Here is a 20,844-nt window from a genome sequence, read left to right as displayed (position 1 = left end):
TTCAAATAAATTTCTTTGCTAAAAGAAAACAATATGTTTTGTAATACTATGAGATAGATTAAATCATTAGTTACAGCTCTGGCCTCTCTCCTTCCCTCCCTTCCTTCCTTCTTTCCTTCCTTCTCCTTTCCTCCCTTAGTCTTTTTATCTCTTTCATTTCTTCATTCCCTACCTTCTTCATTCCCTTTCTTTTTTCCTCCTTTCTCCAAACATTCTTTGAGTACAGCCCTCAGTACTAGCACAGGGTCTGGTGCTGTTGAACGACTGAAAAGAATTTTCTACTGTGTGCTGGGCATTTGCACTCAAAGTGCTGTATTGCTCTCTGGAGGGATGGAGGTGAAGAGGTGGCTAGGTTACCTTACAGCTGGCTGATTTTACTTGTACCCAGCAAAACAGAGGTGCTGCGGTACAAATGTTCCCTAGATTCTCTGGAAATATAGAAGAGAGAAAGAAACTACCTCAGCCCAGGAGGAGGTTAACTCAGGAAAAGTGGGGTCAAGCTCTTGAGCCAAAGCTCTGGTGTTAGAAAAAACATGCTACTTTCCGGAATGGTGACAACGATGGTTTTGTGTTCCCATGAAGGGACAGAGGGTAGCATACATGTGGCTTTTTCTGGTTTATTTTTTTCTCTCCACTCTTCCACCTTTTTTTGTTGTTGTTCCCATTATCCCATTGGTACTTCCCATCCCTAAATTACTTCCGAGAATCTAATGCTGTTGAGTTTGGGTCTAGTAGTAAGTAATGAGATAAATATACTTGCTACCCATTTTCATGTTGCCATGTCTTTGTGACGCTGTTAGGTGTCCTTTGTCTCTCTGGGTGTCTTTTTCCTCTCCTCTTTCCCATGTTTATTCAAAGACTAAGATGCTTTGATTTATAGGGAGATACGGGAACAGATTGCACAGATTGGAATGTCTTTAAAAGGGAAAGGATGCTGTAGCAGACAGCAGGAAAGAGCTATGTATGTGTTTTCTACATAGTTTTCTGGGACATAGAAGTTTGATCTCAAAACATTACTATGCTTCTGCTTAGGCAGCTATTGCCTAGGTGAGCATATTCCCCCAAATTGTTCAAGGTCATCAATAGTCAAGTACTCCAGCTGCCTTCTCTCCTCATAAAATACAAACATGAACTAGTAGTGGTAGAAACGAAGCCATTATTACAAATGATGTTAACAAAGGTCATATTTCAGTACAAGGAAATCCATAATCCATTTCTGAATCTGGAGCCTCAAATGGTCTCACAAAGAGTAAGATGAATGCAAAGTATAGATACCAGGTTTGCGAGGTTAAAAGAGGTACATAAGTGAAATTTCTATGCAAACTGAGATATGCTCTGCAAATCCAAGCCGTATTACTATCATTTTAGATGACTAAAAGTCCAGTATGATTAGAAATATAGAAGTAATTATTACTATCTCAGGCAAGTGACTTAACCTCTCAAAGTCTTTGTTTCCTCATCTGTAAAATGGGATAATGATACCTACCTGGCACTGTTATCATAATTATAGATAACATGTGAAAATTGCTCTGCATAGAGCATGGAAAATGGTAGGCATTCAATAAATAATAGTTATTTTTATTGTAACAGACATTTCCACCCATCCACAATTTTATAAAAATCAAACAAATAAGATTTCTTTAAAATTGTACTAACAAAACAAGTACTTAGGGGCCGGCCGAGTGGCTCATTGGTTAAGAGCTGGCTTGGGACGCCAGAGAGCCCTGGTTCGGATCGCACATATGAGGGCCAGTGACACTGCCCTCTACAGCTAAGATGCTGAACAACAGCTCGACCTGGAGCTGGGCTGCCGTGAGTCACCAGCGATGGCAGGTGGTTTGCTATGGGCTACCGTGTGTGGCCAGCAGCCAGCGTGAGTGGCCAGCAGCCGCTGTGAGCGGCCAGCCAGAAGCCGGTGACTGATCTGACTCTCAGGGGAAGAGCACAATGATGGTGCCAGCTTGAGCCAGTGAAGTGACGTCCTCCACATCTAGACTGAAGAGCAAAAGGATAGCAACTTGTCTGTTCCCCTTCCCCCAATTCCCCAATAAAAAATCTTAAACAAAACAAAACAAAACCCCCAAAAAACAAGTACTTAGAAGTCTATCTTAGATTTCAGATATTTGAAAAAAAAACAAAACACCTATGACTTTATATTTCAAGTTTCAGTCAGCATGGGGTATTTCTAAGATGAAGTTTAAACCTTTAAAGAATAAGAGGTGCATTGGAATGTGTAGAAGAATAAAACAAGGAGGAGAATAAAAAAGAACAAAGAAAACACACCTCTTTTATGGCTACAGCTCAAGACAGGGCAGTGATTTTCAGAATCATAAGCACTCACCATCCCCTAGGTCAGGGCTGCTCTGACTTCGTGCACAGTGGGGAACCTTCTGTGTCCTTCAATATCAAATTGTACATGCAAGTTATTTGTAACAGAACATTGAAAAGTCAATGAAGGCAAACCTGGTAGGCAGCAACTGTCAGAAAACATCTGAATCAATAGGACACTATCAGAATTGTCTTTCCCGAGCAAAATACACAACTGTATTAGCCAAAAGCATAACAGCACTGTGAAATTCCCTCACTACAGAAACTTAAAGCAACAGAGACCTTGGGACACAGGCTTTAGTTTCTCACCCAACAGGTAAGAAAATAACAAATAACAAATGTGGTGTTTTTTTGTTTCTTTTATGAGTGTTCAGTCTTTTAAAATTATTTTTTCCTTTTATATAGTTTTAATTTTTTCAGATATATTCAAAGATAGATACATGAACCAGGTATATAATATGTATGTGTGTGCATATATATATATGTATATATATATATATACATATATAAAATATATATATTGAATGTCATAATTATATACACATATAATTATATTTTGACATTCAATATTTTGTATTAGTTTCAGGTGTACAGCACAGTGGTTAGGCATTTATATAATCTATAAAGTGACCCTCTGATAAGTCCAGTACCCATCTGACACCCTACATAATCTACAATATTAATTATATTCCCCATTATGTATTTCACATCCCCATGACTATTTTGTGATTACCAATTTAATAACAAATGTTTTATGAATCACAGTGTTGAGGATCACCTAAGAAGACGTGATGGTTCTGAACAAGAGACAAGGTCATACACTTAATTCTTTACTCATTTCTACAATGCAAGGACATTAAACAAACAAACAAACAAACAAACAAACAAAAGCTAATACAAGCTACAAAGGAGTTACTTTTCTTAAACTTATTTTTTAGTTGCTACTATTCTATTGTGAAAGCTTCTATAGAATGATATTAAGCAGAAAAAAATAATAAGAAAAACATGAATATAATGGTTTTCCATTGGCTAGAGATAAACGTCAAATACTTTAACTTGACCTTCATAATCTCATTATAGCCTCACCCCCAACCAACTGTAATGTGCTTAAGTAAATTCATTGCCAATCAAAGTAGAAAACCAGCATGGAAGTAAGTCATGTAAGATCAAGATGGAATGCCCTTTCCTTTGTAAAGTTTTTCAGGCAGTGTTAAGCCATGTCTACCTGCTGGCTTCTAAGTATTTCTTATTTTCATACTGCTATAATTCATTCTAGAGTGTCCAGCCATTACACTATAATGTGATATATACATATGTATATGTGTGTATCTTGCATTTAATACATCCTAGCTATAACAGTATTAGTAAGCATGGAAGTAACATTTGTTGAAAATACGAAGAAATGCATAAGTAGATAATTTCCGTCTTTTTCATTAAGATTGATCCAGTAATTGCTGAACAATAATATTTCATAATACATGGATTAGAAGTTAAATGGTAGTATTAGAAAAGTTGAAGACTGTAAATTTGCATTCCTATTTGAATCAACTATACCCTTCCCATTATCCTATTTATTATTAGAAAAGTGATAATTTAAAACACCCCTCGGGCCGACCAAGTGGTTCAGCTGGTTAAGAGCTTGCTTAAGAGTGCGAGCTCTGAGCAACAGCGTTGCCAGTTCAATCCCCAAACCAAGCTGAGCTGCCGCTGAGCTGCCAACAGGTGGCAGGATGGCTCAGCTAAAACAAAACAAAACAAAAACAACAAAAAACACCCCTAACTTTGCAAATCTTCTAAAGAACAGTGTATAAAGACACAAGGTAATCAAATGAAGACTGGCTGGGGCTGGCCGAGTGGTACATTGGTTAAGAGTTGGCTGGAGATGTCAGCTCTGAGCAGCAGGGCCCCAGTTCGGATCCCACATGAGAGCCAGTGATGCTGTGCCCTCTACAGCTAAGATGGTGAACAACAGCTCAACCTGGAGCTGGGCTGCCGTGAGTTGCTGGCGACGGCATAGGCTGCAGCTCCTGCTGCAGTGGGCTGCCGTGAGCTACAGTGAGTAGCTGGCAGCCAGCAGGAACAGTCTGAAGCACCAAGAGCTGCCATGAGCAACCATCCAATGGCCGGCAAGTGACTGCCTTAGCTGGGAAGAGTGCAATGATCACAATACCAACATGGCCAGTGAAGCGACATCCTCCACAACTAGACTGAAGAACAAAAGGACAGCAACTTGTCTGTTCCCCTCCCCCAGTTCCCCAATAAAAATCTTAAAAAAAAAAAAATGAAGACTAGCTGATTCTCATCTGAGCAATTAAAATGTGGCATATGTATGGCTCAGAAACCCTAAATTATCTTAAACTCACCTATTTCTTCCGATTGCCTATACTGAACTAGTTTTCTGTGATTAATTTTAGGGTTTATGATATAAAAAGAGAGATGCTCCAGAAGTCACAAACTCATTGCATTTCTGTATTTGCATCTTTAGTGAGTGAATTGGCAAAAAAAAATTCCACTTCTGACAACTACATTATTCAATCAATTATAGGATAAATGGACAGACAAAATATAATATACACACACAATAGAATATTATTCAGCCTTAAAAAGAATGGAAATTCTGACACATGCTGTAACATAGATGAACCTTGAAGACATGCTAAATGAAATAAGTCAGACACAGAAGAACAAATACTGCAGGATTCTATATACTTATATGAGGTGCTTAAGGTAGTTCAGTGGGCCAAAAGTAGGATGGTGGTTTCCAGGGGCTGTGGGGTGAGGGAATGGGGATTTATTGTTTAACAGACATGGAGTTTCAGCTTGGGAAGATGAAAAAGTTTTGGAGGTAGATGGTGATGATGGTTGTACAACAGTATGAATGTATTAATACCATTTAAAATGTTTAAAACAGTAAATTGTATGTATATCTTATCACAATTTAAAAACTCAAAATTAATTGCATATTTGTATAAAGCTAGATATACAGCTCTTGAAAATAAAAGCTTATTGTAATGGAATGTTTGCGGATGTGGATTATTCTAATTGTAGTAAGGGAAAAATAAGGGACAAGGGAACTTGATAAAGCCACCACTATGGTAGATCTGGGTAAACAAGTCATCAATGCAATGAGCATTGAGCACCTACTCTGTGCCAGGGTCTGGGATACAAAGATGATTTGCCGACCATACTCAGGGGTCACCCTCTTATGCAGAGAAAAATTCTTCAAACATCATTTCAGTGAAAGTCCATGACATGTGTGTTTAAGAGTACTGATTTTAGCATTATGTAGACCCAGGTCTGCATTTGGCTCAAGCATGACGTACTTTGTTATATTGACAAAGTTAGTTTGCCTCTCAGAATCTCAGTCTCCGCATTTATGAAATATGGATGTGACTATAAACTTCACAGAGAAATTGCATGTGAAGCTATCAGGGGGCCACCGATGTGCTGTAAGACCCTGGACAGAGGCATGGGCTAGCTGGGACGGCCTCGCAATAGCCTGGCAAAATGAAGTGCAGTAGGCTGGCCTGGCCTCACTGTGCCATCATTGTTGATGCCAGCACAGAAAGAGCATAGCATTGGTGTGATGATTACTAGTGGGGTTATTATTGAAAAGATATTCATTTTATTTACATTCAGAGTTATGATGAACATTGAAAGTTAAAATTTGAAGTTTATTTCCTCGATCTGACTTGTCAAATAGACTGGGTGGTAGAGATGGCTGCAATGGACTATTTGTGTCCCCCTCATCCATTCACATGTTGAAATTCTAATGCTCAATGCGATCATTGTATTAGGAAGGGGGGCCTTTGGGATGTGATTCGGTCATGGAATGGAGCCCTCATGAATAGGATTAGTGCCCTTATAGGAAGGGACCCCAGGGAGCTCTCTTGCACTTTCTGCCATGGGAGGATAAAATGAAGAGAAGTCTGTAACCTGGAAGAGAGTTCTCATTGGAACTCGGTCATGATGGCATTCTGGTCTCAGTCTTCCAGTCTCCAGAGCTGTGAGAAGTCCATTTCTATTGTTTGTAAGCTACCCAGCCTGTGACAGCTTATTATAACAACCTGAACTGACTAAGGCAATGGTATGAATAAAATGACTTCCTTCCTATAGAGTGGATATTTACAAATATTTACTTCATGAATTGATGCTTTGATAGAGTATTTAAAAAATAAAAAAAATGAAATGCAGATAAAGACTATTAGTATTTCATCATGTACTTTAAAAAAGTTACATTACAGGAGACAAAAAAAAAAAAGCACAGATAATTTCTAGCTTACTACACCTCATTGACACAGCGTCTTCACAAGCCACCCATACCCCCTAAGTTCAGCACTTCTGGACCTCACACTGCCTAAAATCCCTTTCGTAATTTCTTTATTGGTGTTAAAAATTGTGCGTGTAGAGGGTGGAGGAGCAGAGAGAATACAGGGCTGGTGTGAATACTCTGACCTAATTCCTTTTTTCTGGGGTGTTTTCTCAGACCCTTTGCATTGAGCCATGTTGGTCAAGAGAAAAGAAGCGTTAGGAAATTTGAAGCCAAAACCACTTTAAAGAAAACATAGCTCGAGAATATCAGATGGGAAGTGTTTAGACTGATATCAGGAAAAAGCAAAAGTTAGAAATAGACGAGGCAGTGTGGAAAGCCAGCTGTACTTAGTTTTCAAATTTTTGCTGGTGATTGTCAGGAGAAATGGAGAAAATTTTGCTCCTAGAGCCTTCTCACGCACCCAGCCCCCATTCCCAATGCTATAAATATTGAGGTTTGGCGTAGACTGTGGGTTTTCACAAGTTTATTTGTGCAGCTTCTCTTAGTAAATATCCATCTTATGAAATGGAAAGAAAACATCTTAAAATGAATTTTGTTATATAACTCTTTCCTGGGTTGGGGACTGCCTATATTTTCTCTTATTATTTCAGCTGTCTCATTTAATGAGAAAATTGGCTTTGCCTTTTGTAAAACATTGATAATTGTTTAAATCTTAACCATAATTGGAAACGATGGATATGTTAATAATTAACCAATTATGCAAACTCATTTTTTTTCTAGAATTATGCTAAAAAGCCTAATTCAGACATATAAACAATATTGTATTCTAAAATACAATGGTATTGTAAGTACCCCATATACAATGCTCTACGGCATAATTTGGGGGCATTAAAAAAAACTCCTCTAAAACTAGAAAAAAATATTTTAAAGTCCAAAAGGAAAGAAAAATCCAAGGCTCAATTCTTCATAGTTCAAATATTACATACCTAATAAAAAATAAATAACTTTCTAGGAGATGTTAGAGCAAATTGTGTCAATCCTAAGCAAATACCCTGAGGAACTTACAAAACTGCTGCTAAGAATTATTTCTTACAAAACATTTCAGACTATTGAAAATTTATATATCGCTATGGGGGTCATTGAATTAGCAAACCAATGCAGTTTGAACATTTGTTTAGAGACATTATTTTCTCATTCTGAAACATTTTATACCAATTCATAAACATAGGCTTTGCCAGAATTATTTTGAAAGTGGAAAATAAAAACAATAGCAGGGTTAAGCAATTCATATTACCATAAGAACAGGGAACATAAATTGCTCAAATGTACAATGGAGCATATGCTGAACCAGATTTTTCATGTTTTAGAATAGGAAAGAAAATTGTAGTTTATGTAAGGATTAGATTTTAAGGAAAGGAGAAAAATGATATTTACCATGAATTATATTTTGTTGACATATGGATAGTTGTTACTAAGATAGGGATATACTTACCTTTACAGGCAGAACAATATTTAATATTAAAAGGGGTAGTAGTGTTAGTATTGATAGTCTATGTCAGTATTATAAAGGTATTTTTATGGTATCTGCAAAAAGAGTGACTAAATCAAGCCAAATGAAAATGGTGGCTATGAAATTTACTAACAGAAAATAATTGAGGTACTAAAATGGGGAGGAAACTCAAAATATTATTTATCATGGGGGAGAAAGGAGCAAAATCTGCAATTTTTGTTGCTTGAGATATCCTTGGTGAAAAAATAATTTTGTGATTTTAATTTTGTGATTTTAAAATCACATACACATTTTTATTTATAAAAATTTTTGAAGAAGAGTATCATTTTGCCAGGCACTGGTATAAAACTGTCCTTTAAAAATGATGCATGTAATAATGTATGTTGATTAAATGTAATTTATTTCTGGAAGCTTGAACAGTTTATAGTTTGTTAGATTTATTTTCTCTGGAGAAATAACTCCATTTTTGCCTCCAAAGGAAGTAATTTCATGGTAGGGTAGAGGGCTTTTTTGGTACCCTTCACATCATAATGCATACTATTCTGGCTTCCTTATAGGGTCATGAAGGCTGTCAGAATGTTTCAAGCCTTACTTTTCACCTCTCTGAAAGGGCACCGTGCCTTTGACCTTGTCTAATTTCAGTATGTGCTTTAAGGAGAAAGAAGCTTTCAGGAGAGAGCTGATGGTGGAGTCCTCCCAGAGCATGCCTACATCCTAGTGGACTAAACCTAATTTCAGCTTGCATTTAAGACTTCTAACCACCCTCCACTTTTTTTTCCCTTCACACTTTCCTTCCTGTTTATTCCTTGCAGATTTGTATATGTTTTATAATTTTAAAAGAATGCCTCTTTAATATTGGAAAGAAGTTATCTTGAATGGCCAATATCACAACAAAATTACTATTTGTGGATGACATTATATTAACTTCTGTAATACACACTTAATAAACATGTACAGTTGACCCTTGAACAAGGCTGACATTAGGGGCACCAACCCCCATGCTGTAGAAAATCCCTAAAAACTGCAGTTGTCCCTTGGTGTCCACAGGAGATTGGTTCTGGGACCCCCTGCAGATACCAAGATCCACGATGCTCAAGTCCCTTACATAAAATGGTGTCAAACAATTTATACAGTTGGCTCTTTTCATCCACAGATTCCCAACTGCACATTTAAAATACTGTTTTTGACCCGTGGTTGGTTAAATCCGTGAATGTGAAATACAGGGATGTGAAGGGCCTACTGTATTTTTTTTTTTAATCTATGTATAAGTGGCCCTGTGCAGTTCATACCTGTGTGGTTCAAGGGTCAATGATATTGGAATTCTCTTATGAAACCTTAACATAGAATTTATTAGCTTCATTTTTATAGATGAGGATATTGAGGCAAAGAGGTTAAATTTTCTTTCTGAGGTCATACAGCCAGTAAGAGGCAGAAACAGGGCTTGAACACAGCTCCTTCATCCACAGCCAACAATCTTAATTATAAAAATGAATAATCAACCCAAAGTAATGCTCTGGTAGAAAAATAAGTAAATAAATCAGAATATTTAGAGAAGACCAAAATTTGCATTAATTATTCAGATCGCTGAATCATTTGTTTTAAAGTCTTATTAATTTTAGACTTTACTGATTTTAAGGAATTTAAATGAAATTCCACTTCATTTCTTTTGCAACTAGTCATATTTCAGAGTCATGAAAGTTGATGACGTTTTTAAAACAAAATAAACTAATATCAACGACAGCATCCAAATCAAAGACTAATGCTTCTAGAAGTAATGGGCTGAATTTTATTGGTTAATTATTATAGCTAACTTTAATGCAGCACTGACTATCAACAAAATACTGCTATATAAACACAAAATCTCTGTATATCTTTAACTTGTGTGATTATTACAACCACTCAATGAAGAAATTAAAACATATGGAGGTCTGCTAAATTGCTCTACGTCTTGTATCTCAAATAAATAGTGGAGCTGGGATTTGAACAGAGAGTGAGTTTCCAAAGCCAAAACTATGCTATCATATTGGGTTGTTGGAAAAGTCATGACACATTTTTGCAATGAAAAACAGAGAAAAAATACGTCCTGACTTTTCCGACAACCTAATGATTGTAGAAGGTTCCTGCTTTAGTGTTCTAGTCATGAAATATGGATTAGCTTTAGCTTTATCATGAACAATAATGATTGTGGGAAACCCATCTTACCCAGTGTCCCACAGGAATAAAAACATAAAGTGATTCTGACCATGATTCATTGGATGAATATCTTAAAAAGAGAGTTTATTATTATAAATCAAGGTAGTAACTAGTCTCTTAATAAAGTGACAAATCCAACATTTGTAATTACTCTATAAGCCACCTGATGAAGAGACTGTGCTTTGTTCGCTCTTGTATCTCCAGCGCCTGGGACAATGCATACAGTATGTACTCAATAGCAACTATTGAATAAAGAATGAAGGATATATAAAAGAATGAATTTCTAAAGTTGTACCAAAGAAAGACTTGAAAGGGAATTAAGTCCAGTTAAAGTAGAAAACATAAAAGTCTAAGAAGTACACACTATGAGCATCCATTTTACTGTTATTTACAAATAAAATAAAGATAGTTCTTTCCCTGTAGGTGACTTCTTACGCTTACGGCTATCATTCATTTCAATGTTGGTTCTATTTCTATCTAATGATAGCTGTTTTTAATAACTTCTCCTACCATGGTTTAATTTTAGCATCTGAAGGACAAATGTACATGATACACTCTAATGCTTATTGATAAGTGATAAAGAAAAGCAATATCATATGCACATCACATATATTATACATAGACGAATGACATTTTAAAAAGTGATACATTTCAGTACTTCCACCTCTTCCCACCATGCCATCATTTATATAGGAAAATGAAATAAGTCCTGCCTTTACCAGTTGTGATGTGTTTAGTTAAGAGTGATAACTTGGAACATGGTAATCAGACAGACCTGGGTTCAAATGGTTGCTCTTCTGCTTACTAATTAGGCTAACTTTATAAAGCTTTCAGTTCTCATTTTCATCATCCATGAAACTGTAATAACATATGAAGAGTTCTTTTGATAATTAAACAAAATGTAATCCTATAATTAATTACTAGAGCATCTGACATTAGCTAAGAACCCAATAAATGTTCCCTTTCCTTTCCTGTTTTCCTTTTATATAAGAACTCTCTTAGGTCTATGTGTGTCAAACCTGATCAGGGTTGAGGGTCAATTATAAATTCAAGGAAAAGGGAATTTTTTTCTGGATGACCATTATTGTCTAAAACAGAAATCAATCAACCACTTTGGTTTCAGGAGCCACATGCTCTTATAAATGATATATTGGATTCCTAAAAGAGTAAAGGCAAATTTTCACAAAAACCTTTTTTAACAGTAATATAATGTAAGGTTTTATATAACAATAGCTAAAATGTATATTTAAACATCACTGCAGTGATTATTATATAGCTAATATGATCTCACAGAGTCTTGGGAAGATTTTTTCTTTTTCATTATCTAGATAAGGAAACAAGAAGCAAAGAGGTAATTGCTTAACTTGCTGATGAAAGATAGTATGTATGTATTTTTGTTATGTATTATTATTATCTAGTAGTTTTATAGCTGTGTGACCTTGCACGTTATTACCTTCCCCATGCTCTGGAAGTCTTCACTATGAGAGGGGGAATTAGAGGAAGCCAAGACTCAGATTTCCAAATTCACTCTCTTTATATACGTACATAATTCTTTCCACTATAAATATTATCCTAATGAGCTATATCAAAATTAAGTTTTGGGCAGGTAAAGGCTAGGCAGAGTTATGTATATAAATTTTCATTAGAGTTTTGATTGAAAGAAGTTTAAATTTTGAGAAGAACCTTTTTGAACCAATCTGAGACCCTCATTTTTTATATAAGCACTTTCAGTTACTATGGCAGATAGAAAAATATAGTGAGTTAATTATGCCAGAATTTTTCTTGATTCTGCCACTAGCTATTGAGTGCTTAGATAAATGACTTATCTGGCCCTCTATCGATAAGGGTATTAGAGGAGGTAATGTCTATAAAATGAGAATATATTGGACGAGATAGATAAATTTTTTCCTAGCTCTATGCTACTAGTACACACACATCCATGCTTTTTGATTACAAGGACTGATTATACTTGGAAGAGAGAAAGGTTTGCCTGAATAGAGAAAGGGGCATTGGCAAATAATATTTATTCTCTAATGAATCACAAAATGCTTTCCTAGTTAAAATCTGCTTTCTATTAGGACCTTTCTTACTGAATACTTCTCGTTCTATGTGGTGTGCCAGGAAAGCGAGATTGTTGATAATGCCACGCTTTGAGTGAGAACATCATCTCCTGGTCATATTTAAAGAGGTTTAGCAAATCTAGGATAATGTGAATAGTTTCCAAGAAGCATGCCTGAGCTTCTGAATGTATTTTTAAATGTCCCTTTGTTATTATTTCAATCTAGTGTATTCAGAGTCTGTAGAGAGCCACCCATGGAGTTCTTGAAAGTACCCCTCAGTGTTTGAGGGAAAATTTTCTCTCAAGCGAGCGAGAGAAAAATTATTTTAAAATACAGTTTCCAATGGCTCTTTCCTTTCCTTATCCTTTAACTTTCTTAAGGACAAAAACTTTTTTGTGTGTGTGAAATATAAGTTCAGTGTGCTCTAAAGATCCTTGGTAATATTTTAATCAATTACCCAATTGTTTTTAAGCTATGGGTTTTGAGGAAAAATTATAGGAGGTTAGTAAGGCTTTGGTGTGCTAAAAAATCTTTCACTTATAAGATTTGATTCAAGTACAAATTGTAGAAATTCATGGACTTGCAACACAGGCACATATTCTGTAGATGATCAAGATGAGAAACATTCACTGTATTATCCAATATCATCAACTTCTATCATCATTTATTCTATCGGCTGACACATCTAATTCCTGAACACTTTGGAGATTAAGAATATATTAAGACACTTATGTTTTGACAATATCATTTTAATTTTCAAGGAATAACACTTTTTTTTTTGTTTGGTCTTGAGTTAAGGGTAATTTTTCCTTACAATGATTTATGAGTGATGTAGCATGTAGCTGTTAAATAAAAGACAAAGTCTAAAAGAAAATACTGCCCCAAACCACAAACACACCAAGAAAAGGCATGGTTTCTTTTTTGAAAACATGTGCATTATTTTCTTTAGGATTATTTCAAATGGGCAGATCTCATTACTTGTATCAGTTCCTTCCAAAGTATGCCATACTAAATCCTATTTCAATATGATTGTGAAAATTACAATTCAAATCAAATAACTTATATAAGTCATACCTGAATAATAGATCAAATAACTTATAGAAAAATCAGATCAGAAAAACAGTCACAGATCGCTTTTAACAGTGAAATTATAAGATGGCTAAGAAATTGTTAGGGGGTAGGGTAGATGTTATCTGGCTCTTGAATAAAAAAAACTTAAAACAAATATGTATGGTTCTGTCATTAAAATATTCAACTTTTTAATGGTAAAAATACATGTCAAAAAGGAATTGTTCACTCATTTAATATCTTGCAATTCATTTAAACTGGCAGAGGTTTCTTTTTTTTTTACATTATAAAAAATCTGATTTTTAAATGATCTTCCTTATATCCAGAGCTATGTAAACCTGTTCATCATTTGCTCTGTCACCTCAGAACACCATTTCACATATTTGGAGTTTATTTTTTAAATGAAGGAATTGTTTTTGAAAATTTCGGAGTTTGTAAATCTCTGATTTGAGAATTTCAAGTGTATGGCCATTCATAACTACAGCAAAAAGTGAGGTAGAGTGCTGTGTGTAAAGTGAGGCTGCACTTGAATATTCAGACAGAGTAGTAAAAGAAACACCCTTCTCTCCCTGGTCCTCCCATACTTCAAAACAAAACAGATTTACAGTTAAGTTACATTTATAGCACCATAACCATGATTAATCATATTTAATTATTTAAATTAAGGTGCGATTTATGCATTTAAGTTATTTGGAAGCTCAAAATTTTTTAAGTATAATTTGTATATATACATTCTGGAAAAATTACTTATGACTTTTTTTTACCATATGTCTTTTCCATTTATATATATATATATATATATATATATATATATATATATATATATATATTCATTCCACCATAAAATGATATCAGAATGCATTTAATTTTGTTTAATAAAAACATATTTAGGAAAATGATGATTACTATCTAATAATAGATATATAAGGAAAGACATGCTATAGTGCAATTGTGAGAAGACTGAAAAGAAATGTACTAACGCAATAAAGCCATAGATTTTAAGCCTGCAGATGGTTGCCATTTTTTATGATTCCAATTTAATGCCTATAAACACACCAAACACAGCAAGCATATTGATTCTGTTTAAAACTTTGTTCAAAATGAATAAATTTTGTTATATACAAAAAATGTGAGGCACTCTGATTAAATTTTACTTATTACTTTTTGTTTTTTAGAATTTAACATGATATGATGCTAGTCAAAAGATATGATGGAATCAACATAAACATTTTCTGCCACATTGATGTATCACAAGGATTACCTTGGCTTCTTATCTAAGAGGATTAATTATATGATAAATGGTTTTCGGTTTACTCCAGTAAATTGAAATTGAGTTGTAGAAGGCTCCATTTGTCTAGTATGGTAATTTCTTACATTTAAAAATAGAAAAGAATATTTCTGTAAAAGAAATTTATAAGCTCTCCTAATTGTATAGAAGCTCTAGTATAATTATTGTATCATTAAAGTACTTACGATTCTGTTAGAAATTCTGGGGGATTTTGGTGTCTGTTTTCTTTCAGATTCTTCTTTCTACAAGGGAGACAATATGTGAAGTGGTTAGGTGACTATACATGGTCCAGAATCATTTCAGATTGTCATAAATATAACTGATTAATTTTATTATTTAATATTTCTACTTAAAAATCTTGCAATGCATATATCCAAATACAATATAATATCACGTATATGACAGATAGGATTTTAAAGTTGTTTTGAGAGCTGGAGATCGAGATTCTGTGCTAAGTTTATATATCGGTTTTCAGAAAAGTTAAATATGTTTCCTATATCATGGTTTTTCAATTTGAAAATTGAAATGATACTAATCTAGGCAGACATTGTTAGAGAATATTACATTATTATATTCATTAAAAGCCTAGTGCTATATTAAATATCAATGATTATTATAAATCAACCTTATACACATTGTGTTACTTTTGAATTTTATAATTTCACTAATGTGAGGATCACTTCAGTATATTACACATATTGCCTATTTTCAGAGTCAAATCAATGTCCAGATATAACCTAATATTATTTAGAAGAGATGGGTATATAGATTATATAGATCTAGATCTAGATAGGTAGTAGATTATGTATATAAAATAAGCCCATCAGGGTAAAGAGAAAATTAATCTCACATCATTGCAGAAAAGAAGTATAACTTTTAGAAGGTAAGAAAGCTAAATCCTTCCCAAGAGTCAATATCATGAATTGCTTTAATGTAATAAAGATGTAAAGAATTTCTGATTTGGTTTGACAAGTTAACAACTCACAAATAAAAAATTTCAGAGTGCTGGGGACAGGTACCTTTTTTGCATATGTTCTTATTATTTTCACTCTTCGAAAAGTTTAGGTAGAATGAAAATCAAGAAAGAAAAAAAAGGAAATCAAGAAAGAATAGAATATTTAAAAATAGGTTCATAACAGGCATGTTAATCTGTTTTAAGAGTTCTTACATTGTCTATAGTCAACAGAACTATCAAAGTACTAGAATGCCAGTAGCTCTGGTGATTGACTCACATAGGTGCTCAGTGGAAAAGATCTGAAGTGACAGCTTTAGTTCCAAAGCTGCATTTATTGCATCTGTTTGGCGGTTAAGCCTCCAAGGTCTGCTTTCATGTTAATTCCTACTTGAAACTAAACTGTTTTCTAGTAAAAGCCATTAGAAAGAGCACTGTGGAAATGCCCATAGATTTGTCTGGCTGCCTCTTGAAACATGACTTTGAGCCACAATCAATTTTAGATAAGATTTCTATATATAGTTTCAGTATACTGATACTTTTCCTATTAAAACAAAATTACAAGATAATTCTATGGATGTACATATTAAAGTAACAGTGACACAGAGTCCTTTATAAGAAACATGGGGGGAAATAAACCTGCTGGAGAAAAGGAAAACTTTCTACTAAAACACTAAGAGAACACTTGACATTCTATATGTTGTGCATTATTACCTACCAAGGGGCAGTCTTCCCTGAGGGATGCAGTGAAAGGATTAAACCGTTTTTGTGACTTATGAGCCATCTGCAGGGATTTGATTTCAGTTTGGCTTTGCATGCATATCTATCTATCACAAGGATGAATGGGCCAGCCTGTTCTACTGTAGGGGACAAACAACATTTTTATTTTTAATCTATGAATACTGACATGCATAGCATGTTCCTGGTAGCCAATTTCTGTCTCTTGAATGCATAAACACCTCTATTTTAGAGGAAAAAAGTGAAAGTAGTTCAGGATGATTCTGCACCTTCATCATTGATCTGGCTTTTCAATAATATAATGGATTATCTGTAGGTCTGACTCAGTGTCCTGGTATTGAGACTTGGTACTTTTATGTGTTTACAGTAAATTCTCAAAAAAAATTAGCATGAATCTGTTTAGTTAGGTTTATATAGTTTTCATAAAATATTCTATGCATCCATAGTCAGTGAAGCTCATGTTCACTTTATCCAGTTTTAGAAGCAGGCCTGACATGGAGAAGAAAGAAAATTATCTGAGACTTAGGGATTACTACTTTTCAACAGTGGCTAGCAATCAAACTGCTGAAGCTTTGCATCCTTAACCATAATTCCATTACAGAATTAAGCAAAACACTGCATGCTTCAGGCATTATAAATACTACAAATCCTTGACTTCTCTTGTCATTTTTGTGGGCGGGGGAAGGGAACTATTCATTTTAATGTTAGACAAATAAAAATGCACAGCTGTGTTTTTTAAAGGGGACGTACTTTCAAGAATGACAATATTTACATTGAAACTTTGTCTTAATTATCTCAAATATTTCATTTTGATGAATATATATTGATTTTAATTGAGTTTTCCCTAACACTGCGCTAAGGTAAATACTTATTTGGGGTTGGATTTAAAGCGTGCGCTGTGAATCCTTCCGACAAGGCCCCTTGTAAATACTACTCGTATTCCTTTAGTGCCAATTAGACTGAAATGGCAACAGAATCCCTATCCCAAATTTTAAATTTCAAAACTGCAAAATGTTGTTAAACTCTGATTTTCTCGTTCTTGGACTCCCTACTATGGAAATGCCAAAACTTGTGGTTAGAACATAGATACAAAGTTGATGTGCTATTTCCTCAGCACAGACATTGCTAATCCTAAGGGGTTTTGTTAGGCATCTTTTGGCTTAAATTCTTTTTCTTGGAACAGCAGTCAGCAATCAGAGATAACTTCAAAAAAGAGACACTATCCTTTTCCAGGCCATTAGTGAATGAATGTAAGCTTTTAAGCAACAACAACAACAAAAGTATTGCATGACAACTAAATGTATTCTATAATTCTAGATTAGATCCTAGACCAATGGGGGGAAAACAATTACGTAGCTATTAAGAACAGTATTGTGACAATTGATGAAATTTGAATATGGGCTATGAATTAGATAATGGTATTATATCTATGATAAATTACCTGTGTTTGTAACTGTTCTGTGTGATGTAAGAGAATGTCCTATTCTTAGGAACCACATTGAAATATATATGCTAAAGTGTTTAAGATAAGGCACACCAAGTCTCCAACTTATTCTCAAATGGTTTGTAAAAAATATATGAATTGAGTATATACACATATATATACATACATTATACTATATATGTATAATGTATGTATATATTTTATAAGACAGTGAAAATTATATAGGGCAAAATGTACACAATTAGTTAATCTAGGTAAAGGACATACGAGACCTTCTTTTACTAATTTGCAACTTTTTATGAGAGTTTATGAAATATCAAAACAAACATTACCAAAACTATTACAGTCAAACTATTAAAAAATAATCAAGTGCCATTTTTCAGTATCTCTACAAAACATTACACTGAACCATGCTCCATATTTATTTTGTTCATTAAGCACAAGATTATTTCATTCTGTCTGTAACCATAAAAGATAATGACGTTTATCTGGAAGACTATTGGAGGGTATTAGGCAGTAAAAGGAAAGTAATTTATCAAGTAATAGAGTAAACAAACAAATGTTTCACAAATAAATGCAATCGCTACAGGTACCTGTGATTTTGTTGGTAGGAAGGCAGGAATACACAACAGAGACTTTCCTTGACAGGAAGGAAGGAGGCCAAAAGATTGTTCCTCGTAATTAGGGCAAATAATTTTTTCTATTTTTTTCTCATTTGTGTACATCCACTTAGGAGGCTTAAGCCTACAAGCCTGCCCTCATTACGACAGAAGCAAATATTTACCAACCAAGATTGAAAAAAGGTGGGCAGGATGAAGGGTCTACTCACTTTTCTGTCGTGACTGTCGTGACACTTTATTATCCAAGTCAAAACATACTAAAACATGTGTTGACAGTTGCAGTTACAACAATCACACACTGGGTTCATCCATGTTTAACATTTTCATTATACTCAAAATAATTATTTTGGAAGGGGGGTAGCTAATGAGGCAGAATGGCACTAAGTCAAGAGAGCCAGTTTGTATCTGGAAAAGGAGGATGGGAGTTAATTAAATGAGAAGCTTGGGGACGTTAATTGGGGCTCAGTGAAGATAAGGAGACTATCAAAGCATGAAGAAATAAAACTATTAAAATAAAAAAGTAGAACAAAGTCACGGGGAGCATACTTAAGGGAGCAGAACCCTGCAGAAGCTTGAGAGACAATAGCAGAGTTATGCCTATAGGGGCCTCCTACCTGTTTCCAGACCCTAGAATAGTGCCTGCCGTGTAAATAAGCATTTGTTGAATGAATAATATTGTATATTGACGAAAGTAAAATTTAGTGTCATATAATCCTAGTTGGTCTCTGCCTCTATCGAGTGTGTGACTTTAGGCAAATCATTTAATCTATTTTGACCTCAATTTTATCAGCTGTGAAATGAGAGAGTGGAAAGAGGTGATTCTCCAAGGTGCCCTCCAGCTCTATTTCTGTAATGGTTCTGCTTATTAAAATGGGCAACTGTGAACATTTTTATAGAAGAGAATAGCTTGATATGAGTTTTAAATGAAGAGAAATGGGGGAAAAATAGAAAAGATGAATACAAGAACAATGCATTGATTCAAGTAATGGAAAATAAAGCCCATTGAAAGAGATTTTAATACAGAAGAGAGAATGCAAACGGTGATTTATGGTTTTGGTAAGTAGGAAGTGACATTTACGTGTTCTATTGATACAGGCATGCAGATGTAGAAATCTTTATGTTCTTTTTATTATGATTAAAGTGACTCTACACACTCCCTGCTTTCACATCCAGGATCCCCAAGTGCACAGTAAAAAAGAGTGTTCCAAAGAAGCCATAAAATGGCAGGAGTTTATGTAGATGCTCTTTTACTGCAAGGTCATAGAATTGGCACTGCCCATCTTAGAGGAGGGAAAGCTGAAGAAACTCTTAGGATCTATATTTAATTCCACAAAGAGCTATTTAATTCAAGACCCACCAGGCAGAACTGCTGACACCTCCAAGGAGCCTATGATAATCAACACTGTCTTTAAGTGTTTTCTTTCCTAAAAGAAAGGCTCCAAGATATCTGTAAAAACTGCACATTTCTTACCAGGATAGAGAATGTTGGTGAAATGACAAGACATGAAAGGTAAGTTGACTCAGATTTCCGAATTTTTTTAGGTTCGGGGGGAGAAGTGGGGCAGCAATCCTATATACAGATTTAAGGTTGAAGGAGGGAAAATGATTTATTTAAGCCTTGGTTTTCTGCAAATTCAAGCCCAGCAAAGTGTTATTGAACAAATAGGTGGGATGTTGGGATATGGAATTAGATATGCTGATTGGCTCAACTTGAGTGCTTTGCTATATTTTGGGTTTAATTTAGTACCATGAGAAGGTATCAAGCTGGAATTCAGGGCCAGCCATGACAAAACCATAGCCTAGAAGAAGTGGTCTTCAGTTTCCTCTATTTAATATCTACTTGGGGAACCATGTAGAGATAAAATAGAAAACAAGCAATTTCTCATGGTAAATTGATTCTCAAGACATCATCTTCAACATCAGCTTCAGAAATACAGTGTGGTGGTCAGGCCTCTACACCATCTATGAAGTGGTCTCCCTAACAAGACATGTGTCCATCTGGCCCCCTAAAAAATATTTACAACATTATTGATTATATTCCCCAGACTGTCTTGTCTATCCCTGAGGCCATATTGTAGTTACCAATTTGTATTGTCTCGTCCCTTCCCCTTCTCCTTTATCCACACCCCCTCCCAACTAGCAACCCTCAGTTTTTCCTCTGTGTCTCTGAGACTACTTCTGTTTATATTTCTCATTTATTCAGTTTTTTAGAATCCACGTATAAGTGAGATCATATGGTATTTGTCTTTCTCTGACTGACTTATTTCACTTAGCATAATGTTCTCTAGTTCCATCCATGTCATTGCAAATGGTACTATTTCCTTCTTCTTTATAGCTGAGTAATACTCCATTGTGTAAATGTACCATAGT

General features: G+C 34.8%; 1 protein-coding gene across 3 annotated transcripts in view; it reads right to left on the bottom strand.

Moving 5' to 3' along the window:
• The window catches only part of SYT1 (synaptotagmin 1), a 550,863-nt gene that overhangs the window by 366,413 nt on the left and 163,606 nt on the right, over positions 1-20,844 (bottom strand). For all 3 annotated transcript variants that reach the window (XM_019626840.1, XM_019626838.1, XM_019626837.1), the window contains one exon: positions 14,906-14,962. The gene's annotated coding sequence lies outside the window, so the exon portion shown is untranslated. The remainder of the gene's footprint in view (positions 1-14,905; positions 14,963-20,844) is intronic.

This window comes from Hipposideros armiger, unplaced genomic scaffold, assembly GCF_001890085.2.
Source record: "Hipposideros armiger isolate ML-2016 unplaced genomic scaffold, ASM189008v1 scaffold_691, whole genome shotgun sequence".
Classification (NCBI taxonomy): domain Eukaryota; kingdom Metazoa; phylum Chordata; class Mammalia; order Chiroptera; family Hipposideridae; genus Hipposideros; species Hipposideros armiger.
This window is presented reverse-complemented; position numbering and strand designations above follow the sequence as displayed.